Source organism: Eucyclogobius newberryi, unplaced genomic scaffold (assembly GCF_026437365.1).
Source record: "Eucyclogobius newberryi isolate DKJ021-1_F unplaced genomic scaffold, fEucNew1.0.hap1 SCAF_14, whole genome shotgun sequence".
Taxonomy (NCBI): Eukaryota; Metazoa; Chordata; class Actinopteri; order Gobiiformes; family Gobiidae; genus Eucyclogobius; species Eucyclogobius newberryi.
Window position 1 is genome coordinate 13,918,990 of NW_027315768.1, and position 9,341 is coordinate 13,928,330.

The following is a 9,341-nucleotide window of genomic DNA, read 5'->3' on the forward strand; positions in this document are numbered from 1 at the left end:
AGAGAGTAAAGATTATCTGTGGAGCCATTTGGCTGGCAGCGCACCGTGACAGAGACTGACAGCTCTTTCAGATGACTGACAGGTGTCCTTTGAAACGCGCCGGACGCTGCCTCTGTTCGCACTGTTGAAATGCATATTGGAGCTCTTATCATAAAGGCATGGATGGCCCAGATATGTGGCGTTAACATTGCAAATGGCTCCGGAATTATTCATTGTCAGTGCGGTGGGAAAGAATGGCGGGAGGGGGGTGAGGTTTGATTATTCCGCTCACACAATGGCAGGTGCTTAATGAGTCCTCTCCACCTTGGCAGAGGCATGTGCCGACTTGAGGTGCTAGCGGCGGGTGACACAGGTCTGGCCAAGTGTTAGAGCAAGATCATACGTCCGGGCCCCATTTTAATTTCTAATACATTAATCTTTTCCGCACAGATCCTCCATGAATATTCCGGGCTCCTTGTTTGTCGGAGGGGCTGTCTCGCTTTCATCTATTCAGGTGGTTTCATTCAGTGTGAAAGCCAGCTAAATGGACCCGATCAGTCAATGACAAGCGGCGTACAATGGAGCCCAGTAACGCGTCCCTTTTCTCCTTTCAGCCCTGTGATAGACAACCCTGACACCTACTCCCCGGGGATGCCCTCAGTCCAGTCAGCCTCTGTTCTGGAGATACTTCCCTTCACTTTATCAGCCCATAAAGGACTGTCACAGGTGACCATATCAGCTGAGCTATGGAGCTGCTCCCGCTGACCTGCCCGAGCCGTCGCGGTCGTGCCGCTGAGCAACGCATCGCAAGCAAACGGATTACGGTGGGTTTAACACTGTCAGACAAGCCAGCTCACGACTCCACACTTTCACAAATGTTAAGCCTTTGTTCTTTTATTAATTAGCATTGTCTTAAGTTCATTAGACCACTGTTCCTAATGAGGTGCTGAAGACCACCTACACCAGCTCAGGCTTTGTAAGGTCTGACCTGACACTGGCTCCTGACTCTGCTGTCTGTGCTGGAATGACATACACACAGACACATGCACAGGGCAATGCTGCAATTATGCAGTAATTAATACTATGTGCTCTGAGCCCTTTATATTCAAGAACAGTTATGCCCAGTGTTATTAATGGTTTAAATTCCATATTATTTTCTTGTTTACTTTAGCTTACCTTACAAATAAATAAAAAAACAACCCATATGGGTAATAAAGCAACACTGTAGTTTGATGACTACATACTTTAAACTCCTTGTACTTTATTTAGTTGTAATTTGTAAAAGTTTTATGACAATTCTCTTTTTTTTCTATTTGTGGATTGGTTCTGCTTTACATGGGGTATTCACCTTGTTTTTTATCGACATACAGTACATGTGGACAAGCAGTGTTTCCCATGACTATGTGGCACAAATCATTTTTATTTGAATCATTTAAATAAATGCAGTTTGTGGAGTTTAAATGTCACTTTCTGCCAAACAGTGCAGTTGTATTTATTATCCCAACATATACCCCTGGTTATTTTTAGACAATGGCGTGATAATTCTATACTATGGGGCCACCATCGTCTCATGTATGAGACTATGGTGGGGAAATACTGCACCAAACTAGAATTTGATAAAAATCCCAGCAACACTTTATGATAACTGCACTTATTCCTGCCTTTGTAAAGCATGAACTAAGACTTAATTCATAGTGAACAAATAGTTTATTATGATTAATTCCACTTAACTATTAATCTAACCCTAATTCCTAACCTTAACCTTAACCCTAACCTTAGTTAAATAGTTACTAAGCCTTTTCATTATGAATTAAGTATTTGCTCATGCTTTGTTAAGGCAAGTTAAGGTGTAGTTATTATAAAGTGGTACTTTCTATTAGATATATTCTTTATGTATTGTTGCGCCAGAGTGTTGGTAAAACTAGTTATTTAATTTGTGTTTTGGCACTAGTAAAACTTTCCTTACTTTTCTCCACGATATTCAGGCCATTGCACTTAATCCAAATGAGCCCATCACTCACCCATCCCGAGCTAAATGAGACTCACAGGGGCCCAAATTCCAGAGCGGCGCCTAAATCGCTATAACTCTTAGGCGGCCCCCAAACTTAAATGTGCATTGGCATATATGGATATTACATGTGTCAGAGCTTTTGATGGAGATTTGGTGCCATTCATAATTATCATATCTGATTTGGGCTCAGAAGGGGACAATCTGGAGCCAAAGTGGGGGAGCATACCAATATTTTAATGCAGAGCAGACAGACTTCTCCCTGAAGGAACATCCGCACTGACACCGGCTCCTGCAAAATTGGGATTTATATTTCCTGTTTTCTATTAATATGGAGATGAATACAGGTGCTGCGGTGTCATAAAATTAGTTTAGCTCTCGCAAATTGCAATTACACGTGTTGAGGAGGAGGAAAAGAGAGGCACATTTTAGCCGGCCAAAGAAAATGTGGGGAAATTAGGAAAAATATCGAGATTTAAAATGAACATAATAACGTGTAATGCTATCCTCGGAAGTCCCCTTTAGCAGCCTCCAGCAGCTGGGCCTATTTGTTCTGGTGACTCTTCCACAGTGCTCGAGCGAGAAGTGGAACAAATGTACTGAAACGCTTCACTCCTCAACACTTTGGAACTGTGTAAAGTCCTGCCAAAAGTCGAACAAAATGTGGCTCCTGTGGGGAGAAGTGGAGGACATGGGTGAGGAGAGCATAAACTAGGTTGGTTTGGAAGGATTTTGAGTTTATTTCCAATGCATTTGATTCGATTTCTACTAGAAGCTGATATTTTGTACATTTATGTTGATAAGAAAAGGTTAAAATAATTCCTCACTGCCGGTGGTGTTACATTTTGAAGTATTGTTACACCTCAATAACCCTGTATAGGCTTGTTTTCTGTTTGACAAACTAATATATATCAAAATTGATAGAAATTGATGATTTGATAGATCCTGGTATCGTATTGTGTGAGACCTTCAGACCTTGAGAACTGCTCCTTATAAGTCGGCCCTTTTGCAATGACGGATCATTTTACCTATGGGTGCACTAACATTATGATTGTAATGAACTAAGAAGACTAATCCTCATTAATACTGTTAATTTAAATACAGTAAACAGCTTTTCCATTTGACTTTACAACCACCTAGGTCGGATGTAAAACTCCAACAATAGAAACGGTAGATGGATACCTGTGGAATGTACTTTTGGCTGCAACAAAGGGGGCAATAGTAGTAATAATAGGACATGGACGGAGCCAACTGTCAAGGACTGGGCTGAAATAACATTGGACTTAACTTTTGCAGTGAATGTGGTATTGGGACCAATGAGACAGATATGAAAAGGGACATTTATTTTTCCTTTTTGCTCTTTGTGTCTGTGTGTTTTTTTTTGGAGTGGATTATATATGTAAAAAATGCTACCCGGCTGAAGTACAGGAAGTCAGAGCAGAAGTTCAATTTCTCAAGATAGAGCCCAAAACTCTTAAGCCTATCATTATTGAAAATGTCATGCAAATACTGCAAAATAAAGGATCCAAAAGATTTGCTTGGCCACTATAAAAAACAGAAATCCTTTACAGTAAATGGGAGTTGATTCATCCAGTCAGGCTAGTAACATTTCAACTGGTTGTAAAAGTTGTGCTGCTGTCAATCTGACAAAATAAGTAAATCAAGTACTTTCATTTAGCCAGTTTTAAATAAATAGATTATGACTGGTCTTCTCATTTCTACATCTTAATCTCAAATGCAGTCACAACAACCATATTACTTTCCTTTCCCTTTAGTCACAAATTGTTAACCATCTTATGATATTCACTTTACAACAACTTTACACTGCATAATTCTAATCATAGCCCTATATTCCTCATTAGAAAACAAAAGCAGCCCTGATTTATACCAGGCAGTAGCATTTACCTGGCACCGGCCTAACTTTCCCTCCACGACAGCCAATAGAGAGGCTGTGGTATTGAGGCGAGACATTAATTCACTATGTCAACCTGTCCCCGTGGAATATTTATGATGCTAAATACATTTAATTAGGCGGCGCGGCTGTGATGGGAGAGAGAAAGCACTGTCAGTAAAACAGGAGCCGGGACCAGAGGAGAGATTCGGGCGCCTCTGATGTCTATGGAGTGACTTCCTCATTTAGGCTGCGACAGGAGGAGATGGAGGGAATGAGAGGAGACGTGTTCATTATACTGTCATTATGGTACCTGAGCGGACACTTACGGAGGAGAGGAGGTGCAGAGGAAGAGTACAGGCTGTTGTAATGGCTAAATGGAATGGACAGTGTTTAGGAGTCGAGGAGTTTGAAAATGAGATGGTCACGAATGTTTTTGGCTCTTCAATGAGTAATGACTGATATTTGAGTGTTTCAAATGTATGTAAGACAGAGGGAAAGATAATAGAAGTACATAATAAGAGCTGTACTGTGACGGTATTGTTGCATAAAGTGGATTTCAACTATATATTAAACAAAGTAAAGTAAAAGTAATTTAAACATGTGTTGTATTACTTTCACAGATTGAACTAGAGCCTTTAAAAGTTTGTAATCAGAAACATTGAATTGAAGTGGAACATAGTGTGATTTCCATGGAGGAACTGTGATCTACCTCAGAATATCTCAAAATATGAAAAATCAAAGTTGTATTTGCAAACGATACATGTGAGTGATATCGGAGCCTGTTTTAAAGACATTTACAATTGCATTTTACATTATTTGTTTATGTAATATGTAGACAATAATAAGAAAATCTTTTATTTTGTGTATACTTATATTATTAAATACTTCACCACAAATTATACTTTTTGGGAGCCTCTTAGTAACTAGAACATTCTTTTTTTCACCATTCTTTGTAATAGAAAAGCAAACTTACCGACATTTCTCAAAATGGTTCCTTAGTTTTTTACTTTTACATTTTACCATTAGCATTTATATCTGATGTCAGTTAATGATCGAAAATGCATTGTGGTTTTTCATTTTTGCGTCCATTTGCCTAATTTCTGGAATTTTAAACATTCTCATGGCGTAGCATTTTAAAGTGTCTATTGCTGTTATCAGAATGTTAAAATTGTTAAAATTTTGTTTTACCCATCAAATTCATTTATATAATTTCCTATTTTTGTTTTTATGAATTACTCTATTGTACAGCATAACATAAATACATTTCCACCTCCATTTAATTCAAATTGTTGAATACTTTTATGCCTACTTATATCTTTCACTACACCTGTCATTTCAAGCCTGAGACACTCCTGGTTGCATTCAATAATGCATTATTTACTATAACATGGAGATTCTTTTAAATCTCTGTTTTGATTCCTTCAAATCCCCATTTTGACATCTTTCAAAAGTGGATTAGCTCCACAACCCTTCCATTCCAAATCCAGTCTGGAGTACCAACCCCATCAAACCATCATTCCAATATAAAACATCAAATGCCTGTTTACTGCTATCTCCCCAACACCAAAATGGTCCAATTCTGACGCTGACAGCTCAGGGTAAAGTGAGACATCATGTCGGTGTGCGATAAAACCAGGGCTACAGTAAATAATGGGCCGCTTTCATCTTGACATGTGTCTCGCCGGTGGAAATGGATGGGGAAATGACCATCTCTCTGTCGGCTCAGCTCCTGCCTGTGTCACTGAATGATGCAAATAGAAGATAATATCAGTGCGGGGCTGAATGGCATTACTCCAGATGTAATGTCATTAAAAGGGTGGGCCTTCGTCGCAGCGGCCGTCTGGAGCCAGGGCCAGTGTGGCTTTGACTGACACCCAGATTAAGTGCAGTGACAGGCAGCACAATAAAGTCATCAGCCGCAGTGACATGTCAGTTAGGGGGGTCCGTAGCACAGCGTTGTCAGTCTCTGTCACAGCCCATCCCGAGCCTTATCCCTGATGTCCCATACACAAGCGTGGGAACAGAGGATGAGCGGCCCGGGACGCCACTGCACAAATATTTATTCAGACCGAGGACAAGTGTACCCACTCCAGACTGTTTAGTGTTGTTCAGATATACAATGTACAGAGTAGCAGCATGTGATCGGGAGAAGGAGGAGAAAGCCGATGTTTTATATTGTAGAAGCGAAAGCAAACGGCAATTAGCTTACTCACGACTGTCAACACAAATGTATAGTTCATATTTATACATTGAAATAGTATCCATTGTTTGACAGAAAAATGCCATAGCTGTGAAGTCTGAATAATACTCTTCTGACAATCCACCACACAACCTAATTGTGCAGACATTTAAACTCACAAAGCCTATGCATTGTTCATGACATCAAATGGCAAACTTCCGGTAGCCCTGTCACAATAATGACTATATGGACTTATGCTGCTGAATAAATGTTTGATGGAGCAACAGTTTTTTGGAGCTCAATATATATCGTGTGTATGTTTTCTTTCTCTACTTTTACTTTAATGTTTGTAGTTAAAATATTTGAGCTGTAGAGGGTTGAATAATTCAACTCTACCACAAATTTATGATACTCACCAACTACAGTACTTAATTGTTTCATTCTGATATTTATTTGTTGCAGTTCGTGTTTTGTGTTTTTTTTTACAATATGGTTCAAAAGAGTTAAGCGGAATAAAGTAATTTAAATATTATCGTTTATTGTAATACGTTTTGTAACAATATATCATTCTTCAAAATGTGTTATTGTGACAGGCCTAACGTCCGGTTGTTTCTGCACAATTCTGCTTTTTACTGAGACATAAATTGTAATTTTTACATTTACACAATAAAATTAAAATAAATAAATAGAAACAAATCATGCTTTTGAGAGGCATGACAAGTTACATGTAACTTCAATTTAAAAATATTTCTCTAAACTGCTCACTTGTAAGCAGACAGTTCTGTTTAGACACACCTCTATTTCAGAGCATGCCTTTTCTATTTCAGTGAGTGTCACAGTAAATCATCTGCTTCCACTCACATGCTGCCGCTTCTCTCAAGTCAACTATAACCACTTCATGCCCTTATTCACTGCTTCAATAAAACTCCTATATGGATTTTGTTTGTATTTTGTTTTTTACAAGAGGTTCATGCCCTAAAAACATTTTTTTTAACCTTTACAGTATATGCTCTTGCTTTTAGGCATATAATTACAGAGATACAATATAGAATAAAGTTATAGTGAGCAATTAAATCCACACACCAAATCTCATATGCATACATGCCAGTTAATACCTTGCATAATTCCTAAAACATTATTTCCAACACATAACAGTAAAACATGCAATTTCCACTTTCTCTGTGCAAGAGTTTCAACACCTGAGCCCCATCTAAATTTGATTCAAAGTCACATTAGCAACCACAAACATCCCTAAGCAACAATATAACCCAAACCATAACATTTTTCCACTGTAATAGACCAGTTCTCGGACATACCTTTGTAACCTGTTCCTTTTTCTCCTCTGTTACAGATGTGGAGTCTGCCGACTGACCAAAAGATGGCACTGTTGCAGTTCTGAATCCGTAATCAGTTTCCTCGTCTGGCCTGGACCTCCTCTCGCTGTGAGACTGGCCACTGCCTTCCCCTGCAGCGCTCCTCTATCTCCAAAAGTACCCACAAATTTGTCATCTGCACTCCACAAGTAAGAAAAATGCTACATTTAACCACAAGGACCCACAAAAAAGTTGATTACAAAGTTTAGAGATTGCTTTCTTTCCAATTTGCATCCTTTTAGTTCTTAGTGCAATAGGAATTATTTTTTTCATATCTTCTCTTTTCACAAAACGTTCCCTCACACCGCCGCGCTGTTTAGATAATTATTTTTAACGCAGCTATTTTGTCCTTTAAAACGGCGGCTTTTAAATACATTTTAACCAACGCCTCCCTTATCAAGTCCACTGAATACCCAAAGAAATGAGGCTTTAGTGCAATTGCTTTCTTTTTTTCCTTTTTTGATTGTTCCTGAGTGCTTACAGGCAGTAGGTAAGCATTTCAACGCATTCGTTCGCAACAAATAGACACCCAGCCGTGCGGCAATTGTATGGCTCTTATAGCTGTAAAATGCTTAAAACGAGCCCCGAAGAAATGGGAGTAAGAGGGAAAGGGTTAGGGTCCAAAAAGAAGAAAAGAAAAGGTGTGGGGGGGAATGCATGGCCCATTTGCAGCTCTCAAAGAAAATGGCGTCTGATCATTAATTAAAGAAATAGGGGACATGCGGCGTTACCTGGATGGAGGGCTTGAGTGACACTTGTTTGCGGCGTTGTTTTGGAAGAGGATTCTCCCTTGGCCACTTTGCCGCTCTTTAATATTGGCTTATTGCCTCTTAGCTGTCACTACATAGAGCATTACTCGTCCCCCGGGAGCGCCTTCAGGGACCAGGAGGGATCCAGGCTGCGGCGAGAGGAGAGCTGGAGGAGACGGGCTGCTGGTGTGTTGTCGTGTCATGTTGGATGCGGTACACACAAGCTGAAAATGTGTGTCCTTGTAGTGTGAAGTGTGTTTTAATTTAGTGTTTCTTTATTACCGTTTTGGCCCATATAATGTACCTGTAGCATTCAAAACTGTTATACTGACTTTTTCCCATTCAAAAGATATAATATTTTGTTTTAAATTTGCTTTGGCAACGGTCCTCATTTCTTGTCTTTCTGAAACCCATGAAAAGGTATTTCAATATTCTACGTCAAAAAGGCATTTAAATTTTCACTGATAATGAGTTTCACAAAATTACAAGAAATCGTTAAAAATCAGCCGCAGCAGTTTCAACCTCAAAATGTCAAAACTAAAAAAATATCCTTGTCATGATTGCATTTAGCTTAATGTCGTAATATGAGAAATATTATTCAATTAAAATTACAAAGATTATTTGTAGTATTCCCTCATTCCTTCAATGCATTTATATCATGCATTTAAACACAGGTAAGATTTCAACACTTTTATTTTTATATCATAAACATCCATAGTTCTAGGTCATGTCTAATTGTATTTCATGACTATCTTTCTTTCTATTGTCCTCCTTGGAACAGGCGCTCAAGTAGCCGTGTGGCTTCGCCTCTGAATAAGGTCACCAGATCCAGAACATGTGCGTGAGTGTGAGTACTACAGGCAGGTAGCCGCTCCCCTCGGGCAACCGCTGTTTATTGGCTGTTGAATTAGACGCCAGCACCAAAATAAGCTCTAAAGCAGTAGATCTGTTTCCTGTCACTTAAAATACATCACAGCAGCTCACAAATAACTCGCCAGTAGGATACACAATTGTTTGATTGCATAAATATTGTGTCGAGTAGCAGTTAAGAGGAACTCTCTTTTGCTAATTTCAGGCTCTGCGTTTCGAGGCTTTTGTTGCCTGTTCCAACTTATTTCGATTCCAGTGTTGCTGCTCTTTGAAGTGACTATTTTTAACC

General features: G+C 39.2%; 1 long non-coding RNA gene across 1 annotated transcript; it reads left to right on the plus strand.

Moving 5' to 3' along the window:
* The first annotated feature begins 315 nt into the window (after nt 1–315).
* Nucleotides 316–7,537, plus strand: LOC140359154 (uncharacterized). Its single transcript, XR_011926829.1, has 3 exons — nt 316–493; nt 594–803; nt 7,412–7,537. It is a non-coding gene; the product is annotated as an uncharacterized lncRNA (long non-coding RNA).
* Nucleotides 7,538–9,341: the final 1,804 nt, after the last annotated feature.